At 46.1% G+C, this 21,420-nt stretch overlaps 1 non-coding gene across 1 annotated transcript; it reads right to left on the reverse strand.

Annotated features, from left to right (window-relative positions):
• Nucleotides 1–20,282: 20,282 nt before the first annotated feature.
• Nucleotides 20,283–20,389, reverse strand: LOC141423601 (U6 spliceosomal RNA). Its single transcript, XR_012448446.1, has one exon. It is a non-coding gene; the product is annotated as a U6 spliceosomal RNA (small nuclear RNA).
• Nucleotides 20,390–21,420: the final 1,031 nt, after the last annotated feature.

Consider the following 21,420-nt stretch of genomic DNA (forward strand, 5'->3'; position numbering starts at 1 on the left):
TCCATTCAATGCCACCATAACTTGTTTAAGTTGGCCACTTGAGTTGTTTATAGTCATCCCTATTACAAGTGACACAGAGATGATAGTCTTTACACTCAAAGCTCCTTCTGTATTTAGACTCATTTCCTTAAGCTAGAATCAGGCCTCCTTAGATCCAAGGTGTTTCCTTCTGTGCAGCAGGAAGTCAATGAACATGACTTTGCTTACCCCAAGATATAGAGCATTTTCTTGGGCACTTGGGGTCCATTAAATCTTTTAATGTTGACAGTCTAATGGTAGAGGGAAAACCAATAGGAGAATAAGATAATTATTCAAGTGACACAAAAATGACAGGTGAATTAAGGACTCTGTAGGTGGTTTGATAAACAGGTGGGGAAGCCCAAGCCTCCTTCCTGGGTGACCTTTCAGCCATGATGCATGACCAACTGCCAGGCCTCTCATCTGAGTATCTGAAACTTGATTCTTAGTCCAGCTGTGTATTCTAGAGAAAGTAATGTAGAAGGAACTAATAAGAGTAAAGGGGAATGAGGAGAGAGAAAATTATCCAGGAGGTTAGAACAGAAGAAAATGGAAGTGGTTCTGCAGCAAAACCTCGCTAAGGAGTGAGGCTCATTCTTTCTCCCTCTTGCTTCCTGGGAGAGGGACCAGCTGCAGCTGGAGGGGAAGATCAGGAGGACCAAAGGGAACAGAGCCAGGAAGTCCCAGCAGCCTCCTCCATGGGTAGGAGAAGTAGCAGAACTCAGGCAGAGGGTCAGCCTGGCAACCCAACAGCCAGTTACTATATGACCCTGGGTCCCAGGCACCATGCCTGCCTCAGGGATTGCGAAGATGAACAAGACGATCCCTCACAGGATCACAGTCTAGTGGGATCTAGACACGGGGGAGAGAGCTAATTTAAGGAAAAGCCTCTTGGCTTGTGGCCCTGATGTATGTGTGTGTGTGTGTTGGAGAGTGGAGAAGGTTCGATGAGAGCTATCTAAGAAGACCTCTATATTAGCTTCCTTGGGCCACCATTACAAACTTAGTGGCTTCAGACATTAGACATTTATTCTCTCATAGTTCTGGAAGCTGGAAGTCCAAAATCAAGCATCAGCAAGACTGTTCTGTGCTCCAAGGTCTCCAAGGATTCCAGAGCTCTAAGGCAAGACCTTTCCCTGCCTCGTTCCTGGCTTCTGTTGGTGGCTGGCCATCCTTGGTATTTCTTGGCTTATAGGTGCATCACTCCAGTGGCTACCAAAATTGTCACATGGCTGCTCTCTTTCCATGTATCTGGCTCTGTTTTCTTTTCTTCTAAGGACACCAGTTGTTGGACAAGGGTCCACCTTCATCCAGTATGATCTCAATTTAACTTAACTAATAACACCTGCAAAGACTATTTCCAAATCAGGTCACATTCTGAGGTTTCAGGTGACCTGAATTTGGGCGGAGCACTTATTCAACTCAGTACAATCTTCTTGAAGAAAGTAGGCAATCCTGTATGTGGGGAAGACCAGCTGGTGACCCACTCATCCTGGGATGGCCCTGGAAGTCTTCCAAATACCTGCCCACGTCATCAAGGAGTCACAAGCCAGGCTGGGTAACCAAGGGAAACAGGTGAACTAATCCCTTGATCGAACTTCCTTAAGGCATGAAGCTGGATGAACAGCAGCTGTGCCTCATCAGACCCATGCTGAGACCACACTCCACTGTCCTGGAGAGCTGGGGAGAAATGATAGGAGCAGAAAAGCAGAGCCTAGGTGGTGCTGGCCACCTCTGCCTGTGGTGACTTCAGCCCTGCTCCCTCAAAGGTGGACTTGCCACAGCTGAATGAAGGTATCACACTTCCTAGTTTCCTCCAGAACCCAGAGAAGAGAGTAAGGGTGAGAGAGGGCAGAAGGACAGAACGGTATGTTTAAAAATAAATCAACTCCACCCCGTCCTCAAACATTCCACAGCCAGTCGTGTGGGCCAACTCCCCACACCCCCCAAATTGACCCCAGCTGCTCTCCAAGTGGGAAGAACTAGACCTAGACGTTTTCTCCTTAGCTACACAATGCTACATTCTCCCTTTATAGGAAAACGTGACTTCTCAACACTGCACAGTTCCTTGAAATTGCTCGCTCAGATGCAATGGGAAGGGTTTCTCTTCCCCAGGCCCTAGTTCCCACGCATGCGCCCTGAGCTGGAGGAGAGAGATGGTGATGAATAAACCTGCATCTTACGTGGTACATTAGCTGCAAGATAAGGTTTTCCCTGACACAAAAGTCCAGGGTCTAGTGACGGCTTTAGGCACAAGGTGCCAGGTACAAAATAACCTGCCGAGGACCAGGGGAGCCATCAGCCTGCCTTCCTTCTGTGAGGGCTGCTGTGGTCCCTGGGAGGCGGAGCGAGGGCTTTGGCAGCACTGTGACCTAAGTCTTCACATCTGCACAGCAGGAGCAGTGGTAATAATTCCCATTAACATAGAGTGTCCTCAACAAGTGTGTGTGAGCATGGAAAGAGACAAAAACATATTAAACTGAGCATGGGGGCACATGCCATGCCTATAATCCTAACACTCTGGAGGTTGAGTCAGAAGGATAGAGCATTCTAGGCCAGCCTGGTCTACAGAGAAAGACCCAGTCTCAAAAAGACTGTGATTTAGTGATTGGGGGAGAGAGATATGTTTGAGAGAATAAAGTTTGCAGATTCAGAAGCAATAGAATTGAATTGGCCTACTAAAAGGCATAACATACAAGGACAAAGGAAGAGGGGGTCTGGAAGGATATTTTTATTTAAGGTCTTTTTAAAAATTTGACACGAGGCCATTTCACAGAGCAGGCCAAACCCTAGATGCAACCTGACTGTGTGATGGAAGTTCAAGTTCAGGCTCAGATATCTATAGTATAATAATATACACCTAATAATACATTGTGAAATACTTCGTGATGGGTTGCATGATAGTGTATATAGTGTACACGATGTGTAATAAACACTGTGAATAGTGTGTGCATATAATATGCACTATTATACAACAGACCATATGATACCTGTGAGATCGACCTTTTAAAGGTTCTTTAAAATGTTGCATGAACTGTTATTGTGTGGGGAGTCCCTGAATGTCTGATGCCCTTTAACATTTCCGGGCAGCCGGACCCCAAGCCTAGGTTACCCTGAGACACTAGGCCACCTGTCTTCAGTTAGCTTCACCCTTCTACCAAGAGGCAGGCCCGGGTCCTGAAGGTGACTCTCCAGAAAGGCCAGATGTTGATTTTTAGCCAGCAAGGACCTGGCTTTCAGAGGGCTCTGGCTATTGGGGAGACACCCACTCCCACCCTCTTGTCATCAGAGTGAAGATGGCTGTGCTCTGCCTACAGCAGAGAGAACATAAAACCCAGCTCCTGCTCTCTGCTCCCAAGCTCTCCTGCCTTTCCCACCAGCCTCGACAGGAATGAGAGGCAAGATTAAAAGTCCCTGGTGTTTTGTCTGTGTAAGTGATCAATGCATTTAAAGAACAACAGTGTGGCTCAAGAGGTACAGCACTTGCCTAGCAAGTGAAAGTTCTGCATTCAAACTCCAGTACTGACAAAAAACAACAACAACGACTTCATTTACCCTTTTCAGGACGTTAAGTAAAGCCTTTCCTCGGGTACCTACACAGAACGAGAAAAGCAGGGAGAAAATGCAGAGGCCAGCAGCAAAGTGCTAAGCAAATTTGCAGGTTCCATTCAGGCAAACGGTCCCAACCTTGAACTCAGGACCACAGAAGGGACCAAGTTCATGGGACTCAGATGACAGCTGTAACTGAGGTGGATCAGAAATCTGACAGCTATGTACCCTGCCTAAGCAGGGGATGGAAGGAGCTCTTATAAGAATAAATGCAGTCATGAAACTAGAGCCCCTTGGGCAGGGTGTTGGTGGTGTAATGCTTTCAACTTGTGTGAGTGACCCTGTAAGAAACGTGTCAAGTACAGGGAGCTGGCTCACGCAGACTCCCTCAAACATGGGGGAAGTCCTTTGGTATTTGGCTGGAGCCTGGGTGCTGCTGGGCAGCCTCAGATAGGAAGAAAACTGCAGAGGAGAGCCTGTGGGGCTGTGAGGAGCAACATCTCCTACCACTCTGTGCTGGAAGGTGGCGAGGGGCTCTGTGCAGAGGGTGGCCATGTTTGGGAAGAGTTCTCTGCTTTCTCCTCCAGATGGAGGCCTTTGAGTTCATAGAAGGGGGCTAAGAATAGACAAAAAGAAAGAGAGAGAGAGAGAGAGTAGGTTGCACCTGCTAGAAATTAATTTAGAATATTGGGGTGTCACTAGAGAGATGACACAACTTGGAAGTCACTAGGCAAGGAAAATTTACTTCTGCAGAAGGGTGTGCAACCAACAAAGAGTCCGGTAAGCAAGCACACTGGGCGGGAAGTCTGTCCCTCACCCTGAATGAACGGGTTTTGGGTTCACAGTCTTCATGATTGGCTAATTTGAAAAGGGGGCACATGGGGCAAGGGACCCTGGAGCAGGGACAGCAAAGATTTACTTGAACAATAGTTTCCTTAAGCAAGCAGTTTTTGAAACTAGGGCACCTGGTGATAACAGGAACTTGCTCAGCTAAGAACATCCCTTTGTTCAAAACGGGAATTTACAAGGTTAAGTGACATCTCACAAGGCACATAGGCAACAATTCAAGGAAGTTAAGCTGACATCTGTACAATGATAATATACTATACGTTAACCCCTTTGACAGAAATGACCTGACTTCAGTTGATTCTCACAGCACCAAAATGTGACAATCGTCATCCTAGGGAGATGGAGCTTTCTGTAAAGTCTTCTGGGCTCCAGGCCCTTCCTCCCTGACCTTGCTGCCACCTTCTCCCTGCTCAGGAAGCTCCTGCCAAGTCCCCTGGAGGCTGACACCTGCTTCTCAGCTCCAGGATTCCTCTGGGCCTTCCTTCTTGCTGCAGGAAGGAGGAAGAGACTTGCAGTCTTCTCTTATCCTGGCTGGTCTTCACAGCGCCTCAGAGTTTCACTAAAGCTTATTCTTAGGGAGTCACTGGGGCTCTGTCTCCCCCAGGCAACCCTTAGCTTCCTTACCTGCTCTCCTGCCCAGCTTTGCCCTGAGATAACCCCAAAGTGCCCAGTGTCCAGACTTGCCCTCCTACTGCTCCCTCCTACACTGGCTTCACAACTCACCTACTAAGCTGAAAAGACAGACTCAGGATGTCAAGAACTGTGACAATCTTAGCCTACTTGCAAGCCAACAGGTTTGCCTTCCACAATTGTGGATGCTGGCAGAAGGCACGCTGAGTCTGAGACAAAGGACTTTGTACTCAAGGCACAGCAGGCAGTGTGAATTTCATGGTCTCCTTCTTTTCCCTCCCCCCCCACCCCCAAGTCCCTCTGGGACAACGCAGAGGCAGGCCCACTTGGATTTGCATCACAGCCCAGGAAACACCAATTTCTTATATGGGGCTGTGAAAGAAACCTGCCAAACCCTTTCTCCAGAGTTGGGCATAATCTTGTGATATTGGATGGCAAACCAATCTGCCTTCTGCCACAGGGGCCTGCCTGGTCTCCCAAGGCTTTCCCTGTAGAAGTATCCTGGAAGAGAGTCAGAACAAAAATCTTTCTGAGATGTGAGCGACCCAGGAACAATTGTCTCCCAATACCTGAGAGCCAGGGGAAACCCAGGCCCAACTGACAGCTGGCAGAGGTTGTTGGCTCTTTCCCCATCTTTGGTTTCCTTGGGTAGCTCATTCAGGTGCTACACATTCCCATCCTGTAGGTCTCCACGCTAGTACAGTGCCCAGGCCCTAAAAGATTCTCCATCAATGTCTGTTGATGGGTAGGTGAACGAATGAATGAGTACAGGGTCTTTAGAGAATTTCTGCTTTGTGTAGTCAGACTTTTCCTTGCTGTGACAAACACCTGAGATAAACAATTTAAAGGAGGAAAGGTTTATTTTGGCTCATGGTTTAAGAGGTTCCAGTCCAGGGTCAGTTGGCTCCAATGTTTTCAGGCCTGTGACAAAGCAGAAACAGCAGGGTGGAAGGATGTGACAGAGAGGCTGCTCAACTCATGGTGGCCAGAAAGCAGACAGAGAGAAAAATAGATTGGCTGGCAGAGTGGCCCAAGTGAAAAGAGTGCCTGCCTAGCAAAAGCAGCAAGTGTGAGGCCCTGAGTTCAAACCCCATTCCCAAAAAAACCAAGAGTGAGACCAAGAGGGTTGTGGACAGGATATGCCCATAAAAGGCACACCCCTAATGACTAACTAGGCCCCACTCCTAAATCTCTGACCCTTCCAATGATGCCACCAAATTGCAACTCCATAAATGGATTGATTCATCGATGACATCAGAGTCCCATGATCCAATCACTTCCAAAATCCCTATCAGCTGGCAACCAAACCTTTACATGAGCTTTTCGGTGGGCCTTTCAGATTCAAATCATAGCATGCTTTAATAGCATGGAGATAGATGAATCATGAGGGAAACCCCAAAAGAAACAGCAGGCCAGTCTAGTCCGTCCTGCCATTGTCTGAGCTGACTTCAAGCGTTGGTGTCCTGCGCACTCAGGGCATCTCGCTTAGGAGAGCACCATGCTTGGTTTAACACTCTGCATTCAGCACCATCTTGAAATTCTTTATTTTGTGATAGGCCTCCACAAATTATGCAGCTGGTCCAGGCTATAACACCACACATTCATTCCTAAAAATCAGAAAGCTATGCAGAATCATGAAATAAAAACAACGGGGCTTATGGGAAAAATAGAGTAGGGATGCAACCCCAAAAACTTCATCAGTGTCTGGACATGGTGGTGCACACTTCTGTTCCCGGCTCCCAGGAGGCAGAGGCAGGAGGACTGCAAGTTTGAGGCCAACCTGAGCTACACAGCAAGACACTGTCTCAAAAAAATCAAACAAAAATCAAAGCAAAACAAAAGCCTTTATCAGTTACACATTAAAAACACACCAAAAAAAGTGGTAGCATGTTTACACAGATAAATAGTTCAAAACCACATTAACACTCCAGTAAAAAGCTGCAGTTAGCGTGTGAGCGTGGTGTTGGAAAGGTGAGGGCTGTTGTTATCACACATGGAGGAAGGTGGGTTGTCTGACATCAGATGTAGAAGGATGTAGCTCACAACACACGTAGTGGACGTGTGAGTCGTGTGTGGGTGCAGGCCTTCTGTGTTTGTACAGGGCTCAATTCAACCCAGGGCAGTATTTTGCTCTTTTACCTAGTTTTCTCAAAGACAAAGTTGCTCATAAATAAATGCAATATTCTCACTATGCTTAAATTGTACCCTAATACATCTATCGCACTGAAACAAATCCAAGTTTGTGAAACAAGAGTTTTAGCAGAGCTCACTGTCTTGGTCTAGCGTTTGCAGGTGTTGATACACACAGCCATTAGAGTAATAAACTCTCCAGGAAGTTTCCGTGAGATGTTCTGATGAGTGAGTGGAGGGGACCACCTACGTGAGGGACTATGGGTTAAGAGGGACCCTGGTGAACCTGACACCGTATTCTGCATGGCTACACTCAAGCCCTCCCAGAGAATCCATACGTAATTAAAACTGCTGTTCTTGATGCTTAGGGGCACACCACCCTGGGGCCCCTAGCCCAGCCACTTATCTATCAATTAACTGAAAAAGTATAAACACAAATGTCACTCTTCCTAGACTACTTTTTTTCTCTGCTCTCTTTTTTAAAATCCTGGTTTTCCTTTGCTCATTGACAAGAGCCTCATGGGCGTTCTTCCTCAAATAAGTGAGCAAACTATTTGCAGGCAGAGAATGACATAACTGTCTCTGAATAGCTCCGAGGCAAGTTGTCTGTCCCGGATTGTGCAGTGGACATTGACGGAGGCCAGAATTAGATCGCAGATCTTCTCCACAGCCTTTTCACTCTCACTGAGGGAAAATTAAATAAGCTTTCTAGCTTACTCATTCTTAGTTGACTTTTTTTTTTTTTTTGGTGGCGCTGGGGTTTGAACGCATGTTTTCACGCTTGCTAGGCAGGTGCTCGTACTGCTTGAGCCACTCCACCAGCTCTGTTTTTTATTATTATTTATTCATTTATTCATATGTGCATAGATTGTTTGGGCCATTTCTCCTCCCTGCCCACCATTCCTCCCTCTCCCCTCCACCCTCCTCGCTTCCAGGCAGAACCTGATCTGTCCTCTTCTCCAATTTTATTGAAGAAAAGACATAAGCCATAATAAGAAAGACATAGCATTTTTGCTACTTTGAGATAAGGACAGCTATACAGAGAGACCTCTGACGTTACACCTCTGCAGTGGGCGCATCAAACACTTTCAAGTTTCACCAGCCCTTTTTTGTGATGGGTTTTTTTGAGATAGGGTCTCCAGAACTATTTGCCTCAGCTGGCTTTGAACTGTGGTCCTTCTGATCTCTGCCTCCTGAGTAGCTAGGATTACAGGCCTGAGCCACCTGTGCCTGGCTTAGTTGACTTTTTTAAAAAATGACTAATTTTGGAGGTCACACAGCTGAACAATATATTATTAGTCTCCTACTAGCTTTGTTGTAGATAAGACCTCTGACATGTAGGTTAGCATGGTAACAGTTGCCTAGGTTACTTTTCAGAGATTGAAAGCCACTTTTACTGAAAAGACTGACTTCTTACTTGAGCCTGCAGATGTCTGATGGGTGACTGGTGAAAAGGTTTGGCATCTCTACCTTCATATTTTGTCTGTCTCTTTTGCAGTCTTAACTTTGGGGTCAGATTTCTACTGGAAAGATAAAGGAGGACCATGACAGGCTGTGGTCATCAGTGACTCCATCTTGCTTTCTTCCTGTTCCCTGTCTTATTCCCAGATACAGCCCCCATTCTGATTCCTGAGATAGTTCTTGTGTTTTTGAGCTGATTCCAGAAACCAGAAGTTGACCGCAAAACTGGAACATCCCATCCTCAAGATAAGAGAATGCCTTCACAGGGAGTTTGCCACTTGCAGTTGGGGCCCAAACTCAAGGTCCTGGGAGACGTCGATGTCTATACATAGCCCCTGACCTGATCCTCACCTTATCATCCCACTTTTCTAAAGATCTTGAAAGGGGGGCTTGAAGCGTTAGTCTGCCACCTTTCCAGGTCACTCGCATTCTCAACGAGGCTGTCTTTGTCCCTGATGCTCATCTCTCAGGCATTGGTTTTTCCATGGAATGAACTTCCAGACCTGAGTTCAGTAACACTACAACTCTTCTTCCCCCAAAGACAGAAGCTCCTATAGCTTCTTCATGGAGTGACAGAGGGTGTGCAGGTGGAGAGGTCAGGGCAGGAAGACATCCGGAACTCAGGGGGGTTTTGTGAGAGGATCAATCTGAAAATAGGAATGGCTGTGCCTGGCCCAGGAGACAGGGCTTCAGAAGGCCTTTACTCTTTGGAAGCTTCCTGAGCAGCCTGCCTGGCGGGGCAGGAGAAGGCAGAGGAGGTACAGAAGCCAGGAGGGAGTCCTGCCAACCCTGCTCTGTCCCCTATTAGTCAGGGATGCTGCCAGGTTTTGTGGGCAAGGGAGGGCAAGGCAGAGTCACTGCATCAATACAGTTTTGGATTATTTGGATAGGAAACTCAGGACAGAAAATCAACATTGGACTTATCTGGTCCTACTCCTGACTATGAGCAAGAGAGCAGCAGAGAAAATAAGAGATAGAAAAATAAGACAGTCTCACTAATCAAAAGAACCCTCACTTGCTTCCTGGTGGAGAAAGGGAAGACAGAAGGGACAGTGAGGAGGTGGGCAAAATAGCATGCAAATCCAAACATTGTCACTTGGGGCTTTTGAATGCATTTGGCAATACATTTTTAAAGCTCTGTATATAAAAAGAAGCATAGCATGGAAGATGATCTTAAATAAGGAGAATATTTGTATTTGAAATAAGTTCTTTAATATATAAAGAACACTTATAATAGTATCACTACTTTAAAAATGGGGGCAAAACCATGAGAACAAAAGAATGAAAGTAGGAAATAATGAGAAAAAGCTTTCACTCTCACTAGCTTAAAGAAATACATATTAGCTCTCTGCTTCTTGTCCACCATGACATGATCAGCCTTCCTTCACCACACCCTCCTGCCACCAAGCCGTGCCGCTTCACCATGAGCCCAAACACATGGAACCAAGTGACCATGGACTGAACCCTCTGAAACGTTCAGTCAAAATTGATAGTTCCTCCCCTTAACTAGTGTATGTTGGGTTTCTTGTCACAGAGATGCAAAAATTAGCAAGCAACATCTGGAAGCTACAATTATACTTTTGACTGTTTTGTTTACAATTACTTAAGCAAAATAATGAAAATTACGCTAAGACGTTACTTAAGCCTAAATATGATAACCATAATGGTAAAAGATCCATCATTTTAAAAAATGCATATCAAACAAGAAACTATTTTTTAAATAAATTTGTAAAGATTTGATCTGGGGCCAGGCGCTGGTGTCTCACACCTGTAATCCCTGCATCTATTCAGGAGGTTGCGGTTCGAAGCCAGTCTGGACAAATAGTTTACAAGACCCTATCTTGAAAATACCCAACAGCAAACAGGGCTGGAGGAGTGGCTCAAGTGGTAGAGAGCCTGCCTAGCAAGAGTAAGGCTCTGATTTCAAACCCCATTACCACCAAAAAAGTAAAATAAAATAAAATAAACCATTTATTGAGCGCCAACTGTGTTTGGAATTTAACCAAAATAACATGGCATCAGTGTAAAATGACACATAGACCAATGGGATAGAATAGAGCCTAGGAATAAATTTCCACATTTACAGCTAATTGATTTTCAACAGCAATGATGAGAACACATATGTGGTGTGCTGAGAAAACTGGATAGCCACATGCAGAAGAATGAAAGTAGACCCCCATCTCATAACATATAGAAAAACCAACTCTGGGCTGGAGGTGTGGCTCAAGTGGTAGATCACCTGACCTGCCTAGCAAGCATGGAGCCCTGAGATCAAATCCTGTTATCATCAAAAAAACAAATTAACTCAAAACAGATTAAAGACTGAAACATAAGACCTGAAACTATAAAACTACTACAAGAAAATATTTAGAGAGAGCTTCAGGACATTGGGCTGGGAAATGATTTTTTTGGCTCTCATCCCAAAAGCACAGGAAACAAAAGCAAAATTAAACAAATATGATTTCATCAGACTAAAAAGTTTCTGCCCAGCAAAGGAACCAATCAGCACAGTGAAGAGATAGGCCAAGGAATGGGAGAAAATACTTGCAAGTCATACATCTGAGAATGCAAAATATAGAAGGAAGTCCAACAACTAACTCAATGGCAAAAAAAAAACCAGATTTGAAAATGGGCCAAGAATCTGAATAGTCATTTCTCAAAAGAAGGCACATAAATGGCCAAGGAGCATATGAAAAAAATCACCAATCATCAGGAAAATGAAACTTAAAACCACAGTGAAATATTATTTTCCACTCACCAGAATATCTAGTATGAAAAAGATGAAAGGTGAGTGCTGGTGAGCAAGTGGAGAAAAGGGAACCCTTGTATATGCTTGGTGTCCAGTCACTATAGAAAACAACATGGAGATTCCTCAAGATATTAAAAACAGAAATGCCACATCATCCAGCAGTTGTGCTACTGAGCATTTGTCCAAAGAAAATGAAGCCAGTATCTGAATAGACATCTGCACTTACTCCCATGTTTATTACAGCCCTACTTACGGTCGCCAAGATATGGAATCAAGCTAGTGTCCCTTCACAATGAATGGAGAAAGAAAGTGTGGTGCACATATAGAGAAGAATACTATTCAGCCATGAAAACTAATGAGGGCCTATCATTTGTGTCATGGACAAACCTGGAGGATATTATGCTAAGTGACATAAGCCAGCCACAGAAAGACAAATACTGGGTGATCTCATCAGAAGCAGAATCTAAAAACATCAAACTCATGGAAACAGACAGGGCTTAGGAGCTGGAGGTATGGCTCAAGTGTTAGAGCACCTGCCTAGCTCGCACAAGGCCCTGGGTTCAAACCCCAGTACCACCAAAAAAAAAGGAAAGGAAAAAAAAAACCCAGACACATTGTTCTCCAGAGGCTGGGAAGTTGGGTAGATCAACAGTCACAAAATTTCAGTTAGGAGGATAGGTTCAAAAGAGCCATTGTGTGTCATATGACCATAGTTAATAACATTATATACTTAAAAATTGCTAAGGGTAGATTTTAAGAATTCTCTCCACAAAGAAATCAAAATATATGAGTAATGAACATGTTAATTACCTCAATTTAGCCCTTCCACACATGTACATATATTAAACGTTATCACCATAATATATACAAGGTTTATTCTCAGTTAGAAAAAGCAATTTTAAATTACAGTGACTTAATATGTAATCTCTAATCCCTGGAAATCCTGCAGTTGGAGTTTCCATTCTATTTGGCAGATGAGAAGATTAAAGAGAGGTTAAATTTTTGTTCCATCGCTGCCTCTTAAGCATCTCACAGTGACAGGGAGAGGGCTAGAAGCAGAGGTAAAGGCCATCTCTGCTCTCATCAGTCTGACTAGAAGCAGAAATGAAGCAGAAACAGAAACAATTATAATTGTGACAAACGTTAGGAAGGAAAAGTAGAACGCACTCTAGGGACAGGCAACATGGACATTTACTTAGTTGGGGTGGGAAGAAGGAAACCTATGCTGAAGCTAAAGAAGGAGTTAGCCAGGTGGAGACTGGGCAGGACTTCTGTGAGCATGTTAGCAGGTGCGGGCCCTAAGATAGACAGAAAATTTGCCTCTGTAAGAATCTAAAAGGGAAAAAAAAAAAAAGAAAAAAAAAAAAAAAAGAATCTAAAAGGGATCTGGAGGGGGAGGGATGAGCCAGACGAGGTTAGAGAGCAAGACAGGAGTCAGATCCTGTAGGTCTGCAACTCTGTGGGCATGGCATGCAAGGAGTCTCCTGAGAGAGCTGCTTCAAGGCAGTCTTCACTCAGTCTCTTGTGGACCTATTTCTCCGGCTGGTACAGAGGCTGGTGGCCGGAGGAGGATGATTCAAGAGAGACAAGTGTAGATCTTGTGGGCCATTTGAAAGATCTGAGACTTTTCCTAAGAGGAAAGGAAGCCACTGAGACCAAAGCCATGTGGCAGGCTGGTGCAGTCAGGATTTGAAACCAGATCTAATTCTAAAACCTCAGGGACACTGTCTCTTCCAAAATGAAGTATAACTCATCAAACCCTGTCAGATGGATATACCAAGGGATGGAGGAAGCAACATAGCAAAGCAAGGATCCACTTGGCTCAGAGGTGTGTGGGGACAAGGCAGCCACAGAGCCGACAGCCAAGTGATACCAAATGTCAGTGACCAAGCTTCCTTCCCCAACGACCTTGGCAGAGGCCTTGCAGTTCTCCCACCACCTGAGTCCTTTCCCCAAGAATCACACCACTGCAAGCTTGCTGCAATGTCCCTTACTTCCCGCTAAATACACTGAGCCTCAGAGAAGTGACCATTCCCCTCCCTGCCACTGTGAGGTCAGAACAACCTGCGGGAGGAGCGGTGCTGCCCTGGGCCATGGCATCCCATAGGGCCGGGCGGCCTTGAACCCAGATTATGGGATGGCAGCCATCCTGTTGTCACTGACCACTAAGGCCAGAAGCTGGATTTTGGTCACAGGCTCTCTCTATGTGGACGCCACTTTGGTGCAGGAGACCTGGACAGTCTCCCCCCTGGGTGAACTTGGGTGGCTGCCACCCAGTCTACGTTTGGTTTCTTTTGCTTTGAAATGAGTTTGGCGTGGTCTGTCCCTTCCAGCTCTGAATCATCAGACTTTGAGTTGGCTTGGGTGGGTGTGTGATTCTGAAGGGTGCTGGCATGAAACAGATGTTTGGGGCTGGGACCGTGGTGACCCAGCTGCCAAGAGGAACAAGGAAGTAAGGAGATATCTCAAATACAGTTTCTATCTGGGCTGCTCAGAAAACTGGGTGGGGATTGTGCTCTGACAATTTTAGGAGAAGGAGGCTGATGAGTGACAAGCCTGTCCCAGCTCCTGTCTACTTGGGGGGAGAGTCGGTGGCTGTGTGCTCAGCAAGGCCGAAGACATGGACCTGAGTATCCTGCTAGAGGTGGAGAGGATCCTCTGTGGAGGGGTCTCAACTGTCTCCAAAAGGCCACATGCCCTCACATAACCAGGAAAGGCCACAGGAGCAAGGCCAAAAGGGAAGATGAAGCACACGAAGCTTTGAGTTCCAGAACTTTCTTGCCCCTACTCTGAACCCCAGCAAGGGCCCTCCAGCAGCCAGACCCTCCTCCCTAGTGTGAGTGCTCAGAAGAGAAGCCTCAATGACTGGCCACCCTTGCAGACAGCCATGTGTCGACCTCAAGGGAAAGACTTGTGTGCCTCCCTTCCCGCTGCTTCCTCCCACTGCCACTGCCCTCCAGCTGGACAACTGTCCCACCTGTCAGTGCCTGATGCTGCCTCCCTGACTCACCTTTCCTCTTTTTATCTTCCCCTCCGTCTTCTGTCTCTCCTTCCTCCCATGCCTCTGGCCTTCTGCCCATTGCTAAGACAGCTCCCCCCACAATGACCCCTTTGGCCTTCAGCAAATTTAACATTTATAAAAACTGTTACTTATAAAAGCTTCATGTGGCTAAACCCCCATGCTCTCAGAGTTGGAAGGTGCTGATGAGAGGTAATGAGGAGTCTGCTGGTAATTTTGGGGGGCAGTTCTCTCTTCCCAGAAGCTAGGAGTAGGGTCATGTCAGTGTCCTCCAACTGAGCCAATGATTCCTGCTAACCAGACCCCTAGGGGTGGGGGTTGATGTATAAACCAGAAAGCCAGTGTATTAACTTACAGTATAAAACACAAATCCCAAATCAGCCAATGCCTCACTCTAACTATTGATTTCTTCTCCCTGGAATGGGACTCTTAACCTTCATCCGGTCTGTCCCTTTGCAAAGACCAGCATCCTTGTGTCTGACCATAGGGCTTCACAACTTCTGGGTATCTGAAGATGAACTAGGTAGTGTGATAAGCCTAGAAACAGAATCAGAGAACAGAAAGGGTAAGGCCACATTTCCCAAAGCAGAGCCCTGTGGCATGAGCTTCTTTCCAGAAGAGCTCCGTGGCTACAGAGGCAGCCACATGTCCCCAAAGCATGCACAGGCCTGTTTGTGAGTCTGGAGTGAACAATGCTTTACAAGTTCTCCAGATTTATTTGACCACAAAATTGCTTTTCCCTGAACTCCTTAACACTACCTAAAGAGTCAGGCTGGGAGTCCAGCCTGGTCTCCCAGACCACTCTGAGAATGGCAGAGCAGGGTCCCTGTGTCCCTAGGCTGCCCGCCCCTCTTCAGCATCTCGGACCCCATTCCTGTCCTCCTGTGAGGGCAAATTCTTTCTTTATCCCTGTAATCAATGTGTGACCACCCACCACACCCTGATGTCAGCTCAGTGAGCCTTTCTCTGCTTAAGGCAGCTTCCAGTCTAGCAAGCAAGGAGGGAGGATGCTCTTTGGAACAGGTTGAAGGAATTAAGGAAAAAACAGAAACCTCGGGTGTCCTGAGCTAATGAAAGGGCACACGTCTTCAAGGGATTTAGGCATGCAGGTGTGGACCCTGGCTGAGTTTTGGGGTGAGGTCTGGAAAGAGCAGAATTGCTCTAGCATACACAGTGACCAGAATCTAGAGTGTCAGGACAATCTGGATGAACAGGGTAAGGAGAAGGCTTGCAAAGAGAGGGGAAGCCAGATCTAACAAGCGAAAACACAGAACGTTTAGTTACAGCTGAATTTCGTGCAAATGATGCATTTTTACTATAATATATCCCACACAAGCCAGGCACTACTTGGGAGGCTGAGATTGGGAGGATCGAGGATCAAGACCAGCACAGGCAAATAGTTCACAAGATCCCGTCTCCAAAATAATGGGCTGTAGGTGTGGTTCAAGCAGTAGAGTGTCTGCTTTGCAAGCGTAAAGCCCTGAGTTCAAACCCTGGTCCCACCAAAAAAAAAAAAAGAAAGAAAATTATGTCCCATACAAAATTTCAAGCATACGTGTACCAAGGATTATGTGTAGTTTGTGTGAAATTCAGATCTGTTAGAATGTCCTGTATTTTGTCTGGTAATCCCACACAGCAGCAGGCACTGGTGGCTGGGGCAGTGGGGCAGGCAGTGGGGACAAGGGGGCAGATAGGGGAGACTGGGAAAGGTGACACTTGAAGGGTCATTTGCCACTCTGTGACAGATAGTAGATTGCAGTACAGTGTGGCTGATGGCCTGGAGACCGTGTTCCACTGTGGCTGGGCACCTCAGGGAGGTGAGACATAGGGGCCCAGGACAAGGAGAGAATACCATGTGACACATTTGGGTTGACACAGGGGCAGAATGTGTGCAGCAAGAGACCCAAGAAACCCTCAGGCAGGACTCTGGAGCTGGTGCTGGCAAAAGAGCATTGGGACAATGGGGGGTGATGGAGCTGAGCCAATCTTTTCTCTAGATCCCAAGAGAAGGATGACTCCAGGTGACATTTGTGTCGTTGGTTTGCATGCAAACACTGGCATGGTCTGTGTGGTCTTGTCTATCACACAACGAGGTGGTGCCTCATCGTTACCTGTGTTACCATATAAAAGAGACGTCAGAGTCCAGCTATTTAGTTCCGTCATGGTAGACATGAAGAACAGCTTCTGAGGAGTGAAATGGCTGATCCAAAGCCACATGGCAGAGCTAGAACTAGAACCTTCTATGGTAACCACAGCTCTTTTCACTATTCTAGTTTCTCTCTCCACATTCAAAAGTTAACATTTCTGAGGGGTTGGAGGAGTGACAAAAGTGATTGAGCTCCTGCCTAGCAAGGGTGAGGCCCTGAGTTCAACCCCCAGTACTGCCAAAAAATAAATAAATAAATAACATCTCTGTCTCAGTTTCCCCATCTATAAAACATAGCACATGGGATTGCTGTGAGGATTAATTAAAAGGACATGTGAGCCCAGTGCTGGTGGCTCATGGCTGTAAGGAGGCAGAGATTAGGAGGATCGTGGTTCGAAGCCAGCCCAGGCAAGTAGTTCTTAAGACCCTGCCTTAAAAAAACCTATCACATAAAAAATGGCCAGTGGAGTGGCTCAAGGTAAAGGCCCTGAGTTCAAACCCCAGTACCACACACACACACACACACACACACACACACAAAGATACATGATTAGAAGATTCTACCACCGATAGATGTTCAGTAAGGATTAGCTGTTTTCACTATTGTCTCTCTTTTTGTTGCTTTTTTTGTTTTTTGTCTTTTTAAAGATGGGATCTCATAGCCCCGACTGCCTTGGAACTTGCTATATAGCCTAGCCTGGCCTCAAACTTGTGATCCTTCTGCTTCTGCATCCCTAGTGTTGGGATTATAGACATGTATCGCCATGCCCCATTCACTATTGTCTCTTTACACCTGTGTTATGTCAGTGCTCTGAAATGCTGACTCCATGATAGCATTAGATGTGCAAAAGATTTACTGGAGGAAATGGCTCCGAAGGGGACAGGAGAGTGTATTGGTGTTTGTTGCTGCCTAACAAATGACTCCAAAACTGAGTGGCTTAAAGTTATTTCATCCAGTTTCTGAAGGTGGGGGTGGGAGGTTAGAGAGCTGAGCTAGGTGGTATGAGCTGGTGGTCAGGTGTCAATGGGGACTACAATCAGGTAAAGGCTTCCATGCTCATTTGTATGCTCTTGGCTGGGGCCATGGCGACTGGAGAGAGACAGACAGACAGAAAGAGAGAGGCAGAAAGGAAGAGAGAGAGAGAAAGAGAGAATACAACCAAGAGAAACTGCAGTATCTGTCTTTTACAACCTAATCCCAGAAGCGACATACTGTCTCTGGTGCCATATTCTGCTGGTTACACAGAGCAACCTGGGTTCAATGTGGGAGGGGCTACATGAGAATATGAAATCAGCATGTGTGGATCATTTGGGGCCATCTTGAAGATTAGTGACCACAGGCAGGAGACAAGAGAGGGTTCAGCTCGTGATCAGGGTCTGAACTCTGTGAGGAAAGGGGAGAGGGAGATGGCTGCATAGCAAGAGTCTGTACTGCAGCTCAGTCCTAAGGAAGCTTCTGTCAGACCAATAGGATGTTCTCGCCTTCAGTTAGCCACTAGAGATGCCACGCACTTCATAGGAGGTGCCTGCCTTGTACCCCATGTGTTCAAGCACAGGCTGGGAGCAGCTAGGGGAGGCGCTGCACCTGGGCAGAGGGTGGGTGGGTGTCTAGGGACAGCAGCTGGGGTGTCAAGCAGTTGTGCTCCTGCAACAGAAGCCCAAGTGGAACGCTTTCATGGCAGTCACTACACCAAAATGCACCCCCCCCAACCACATGGTACATAAATTAATCAAAGAAGTTGTTCTTTAAAAGATAACATATATGAGCCAGGCCTGGTGGCACACACCTATAATCCCAGCACTTGGGTGGCTGGGGCAGGAGAATTGAGAGTTTGAGACCAGCCTGGTCTCACATAATGGGCTTCCCTGTCTCAACAAAACAAAAAGATAATATGTGTAGTAAAAAGGATTTGGGCCCAGGGAGAAGTGAGGTCAAGGACCAAATAAATTCCAAGCAGGTGATGTTCTGTTCAGTTAGCACATTTTCTAAGCTCAGCTCTGCCCAGGTTTGGGAAGCACTGTTCTGTCTTCCCAGCAGTCCCAGCCAGAGAAGCCTGGAAGGCTTCCCACAGGAGGGGGCTCCTCAGCTGAGTGCTCCAAGTCTATAGAAATTAGTCAAAGAAAAGGGGAAGGTTCTCTGCAGAGGGATACATTTAGCAAACAACCCAGAGTCCCCTTTCTCCCCCATCCTTGAGTGGAGAGACGTGAGCCTCAGTGAACTGTTAGCCACTATCAGTTATGACATTCTAGGCAAGTTTCTGGAACTAACCTTGGCTTTCTGCCTTGCCAGACTCCCACCTGGAGAGCAATAAAGAGATGTGAGCAGGTATTGAAGGATGGTAGGACTGGAATAGGTAGAGGAGGAACCCCGTGGTGGAAGGAAGGGCGCTGGCAAGGAAGGACCAGACCACAACTCTTTCTTCCTGACTTAGTCTGGTTTCTGTTGCTATAGCAAAATACCTGAAACCATGTAGTTTAGAAACAGCAGAAATAGGGCTGGGCATGATGGTTCATAACTGTAATCCCAGCTACTCAAGAGGTAGTGATCTGGAGGGTTGCAGTTAGAGACAAGTCTGGGCAAAAATTAATGAGACCCCATCTCAACCAACAAGCAGGTGTGGTGGTACATGCCTGTTTTCTCAGATCCTGAAGAGGCATAAGTATGAGGATCTCTGTCTGAGGTGTGCCCAGGGCAAAAGCACGAGACCCTATCCAAAAAGTAACTAAAGCATACAAGGGCTGCAGACCGTTAAATGGTAGAGCACCTGTCTAGGAAAGTGAGGTCCTGAGTTCAAACCCCAGCACTGAAAAAAAAGAAAGAAGGAAAGAAAGGAAAGAAGAAAGGGAAGGAAGAAAGGAAGAAACATGGTTCACAATTCTGGAGGCCAGAAACTTCCAGCTCCAAGGGCACCGTGCCCAGGGCTTCTAGCTACACCGTAACATAGTGGACAAGAGAGAAGTATGTTGGCTTAAGCCTCTCTTACGAAACTACTAATGCCACCAGGAAGGTCCTACTCTCACGTCTCATCTCATCCTGATTACCCCTAATCTTTTTGGAGTTGGGGGTTGTTTTCAGCACATGAATTTCAAACCATAACACCCTCTCCCCTGCAGGAGCTACTGCCTGCCACCTGCTCCTCTCCTTCCTGGGAGGACCCAGAATGGAGGACTGAAGGGAAGGGGCCGGGGGGGGGGGGGGGAGGAGGCACAGCAGTGTCCACCACCAAGACGGTCTCCAAAATTCCTGCAGCTGGGAGGGCACCCTGTGTCTCTCTGTCTCTCCCCACCATCGCCCCCATTCTTTCCTTCTTTTTTTTGCTGGCAGGCACTCTATCACTTGAGCCACTCCACCAGTCCTCCTTTCTTCCTTAAAAAAAATAAAGTACAATACACAGCATAGAAAATCTGACGTTAGAGGGCAAAGATCATATATAACCCACCTTTTCCACATATTAATACTTGAGCTCAGCTCCCAATTTTTTACAACTGCATGTGGATTTTAACATAGCTTGTGTTCTGTGGTTTTATTTGTCATATTAAACATCTGCAATATTACTACTTTTTTTTTTTGGATAAGGCTGTGCTTTATTGCAAATGCATGATTACAAATCCGTGCTAAGTGGAAATGTACAGGGCAATGGCGACCTGGGTTCAATCCATACAGAGAAAGGACTGGATGATCCCATTCACCCTCTCCTACCATCCCTTCCTTTGCCTGTACATGATTGCTTAAAAATATGGAAGGCTCCACGAATTTGTGTGTCATCCTCACACAGGAGCCATACTAATCTTTTCTGCATTGTTCCAATTTTAGTAGATGTGCTGCCCAAGTGAGCATATGTCTTTAGTTTCAATGGAACAGCTTCATCAAGTAGTCATATTGTAATTTAATGAGCTTTCCCCTATTACTGAACAATTAAATATTTAGTTGGTTTGCTTGCTTAACTATCATAAATAGTGCAGTGGTAAGTACACCTATAGCTTTTCTTTCTGTGCAGTTGGCTTTCTGTATATGTGGGTTCTGCATGCATGGATTCAACCAACTTCAGAATGAAAATATTCAGGAAAACAATTTCATCTGTACTGAAACATGTGCAGACTTTTCTTCTCTTTATTCTCCAAATGCTACTACGGAGCATGTACACTGTAATAGATATTACAAATAATCTAGGTGAGTACAAAAGCATGTAGGCTACATGCAAATACAAGGCCATTTTACATAAGGGCTTGAGTGTCCAAGGATTTGAGTACCAGAAGGGTGTGCTGGAAGCAATCCCCCATGCATACTAAGAGGCAACTGGATTTCCTCAGGGTAGATTCCCAGAGGTAGTATTACTGAGTCCAAGTGTATAAGTCTTTTATGGCTCTTCATACAAATTGCTTTTCAAAATGTTTTTTACATAAGCTGGGCACCAGTGGCTTATGCCTGTAATCCTAGCTACTCAGGAGACAGAGATGAGGAGGATCGTGGTTCGAAACCAGCCTAGGCAAATAGTTCCAGAAAACCTATCTTGAAAACACCCAACGCAAAAAGGACTGGTGGAATGGCTCAAGTGGTAGAGCTCCTGTCTAGTAAGTGTGACTCCCTGAGTTCAAGCCCTAGTACCACCAGAAAATAAAAATAAATTTACAATAATGTTTTTTACCTAGCAATCTATGTGTCCTTTGGGAGGGGGACATGATTTCACTGTGTCTCTGTGTAGGATGGGCTGGACTTGAACTCATTAAGTAGTCCAGGCTGGCCTCAAACTCTCAATCCTGTGGTGCACGCCTATAATCCTAGGTACTTGGGAGGTAGAGATCAGAAGGACCAAGGTTCTAGGTCAGCCTGTGCAAAAGCTCCAGACCTTGCACACTTACTAAACAGTC

The sequence above is a fragment of the Castor canadensis genome, chromosome 5, assembly GCF_047511655.1.
Source record: "Castor canadensis chromosome 5, mCasCan1.hap1v2, whole genome shotgun sequence".
Classification (NCBI taxonomy): domain Eukaryota; kingdom Metazoa; phylum Chordata; class Mammalia; order Rodentia; family Castoridae; genus Castor; species Castor canadensis.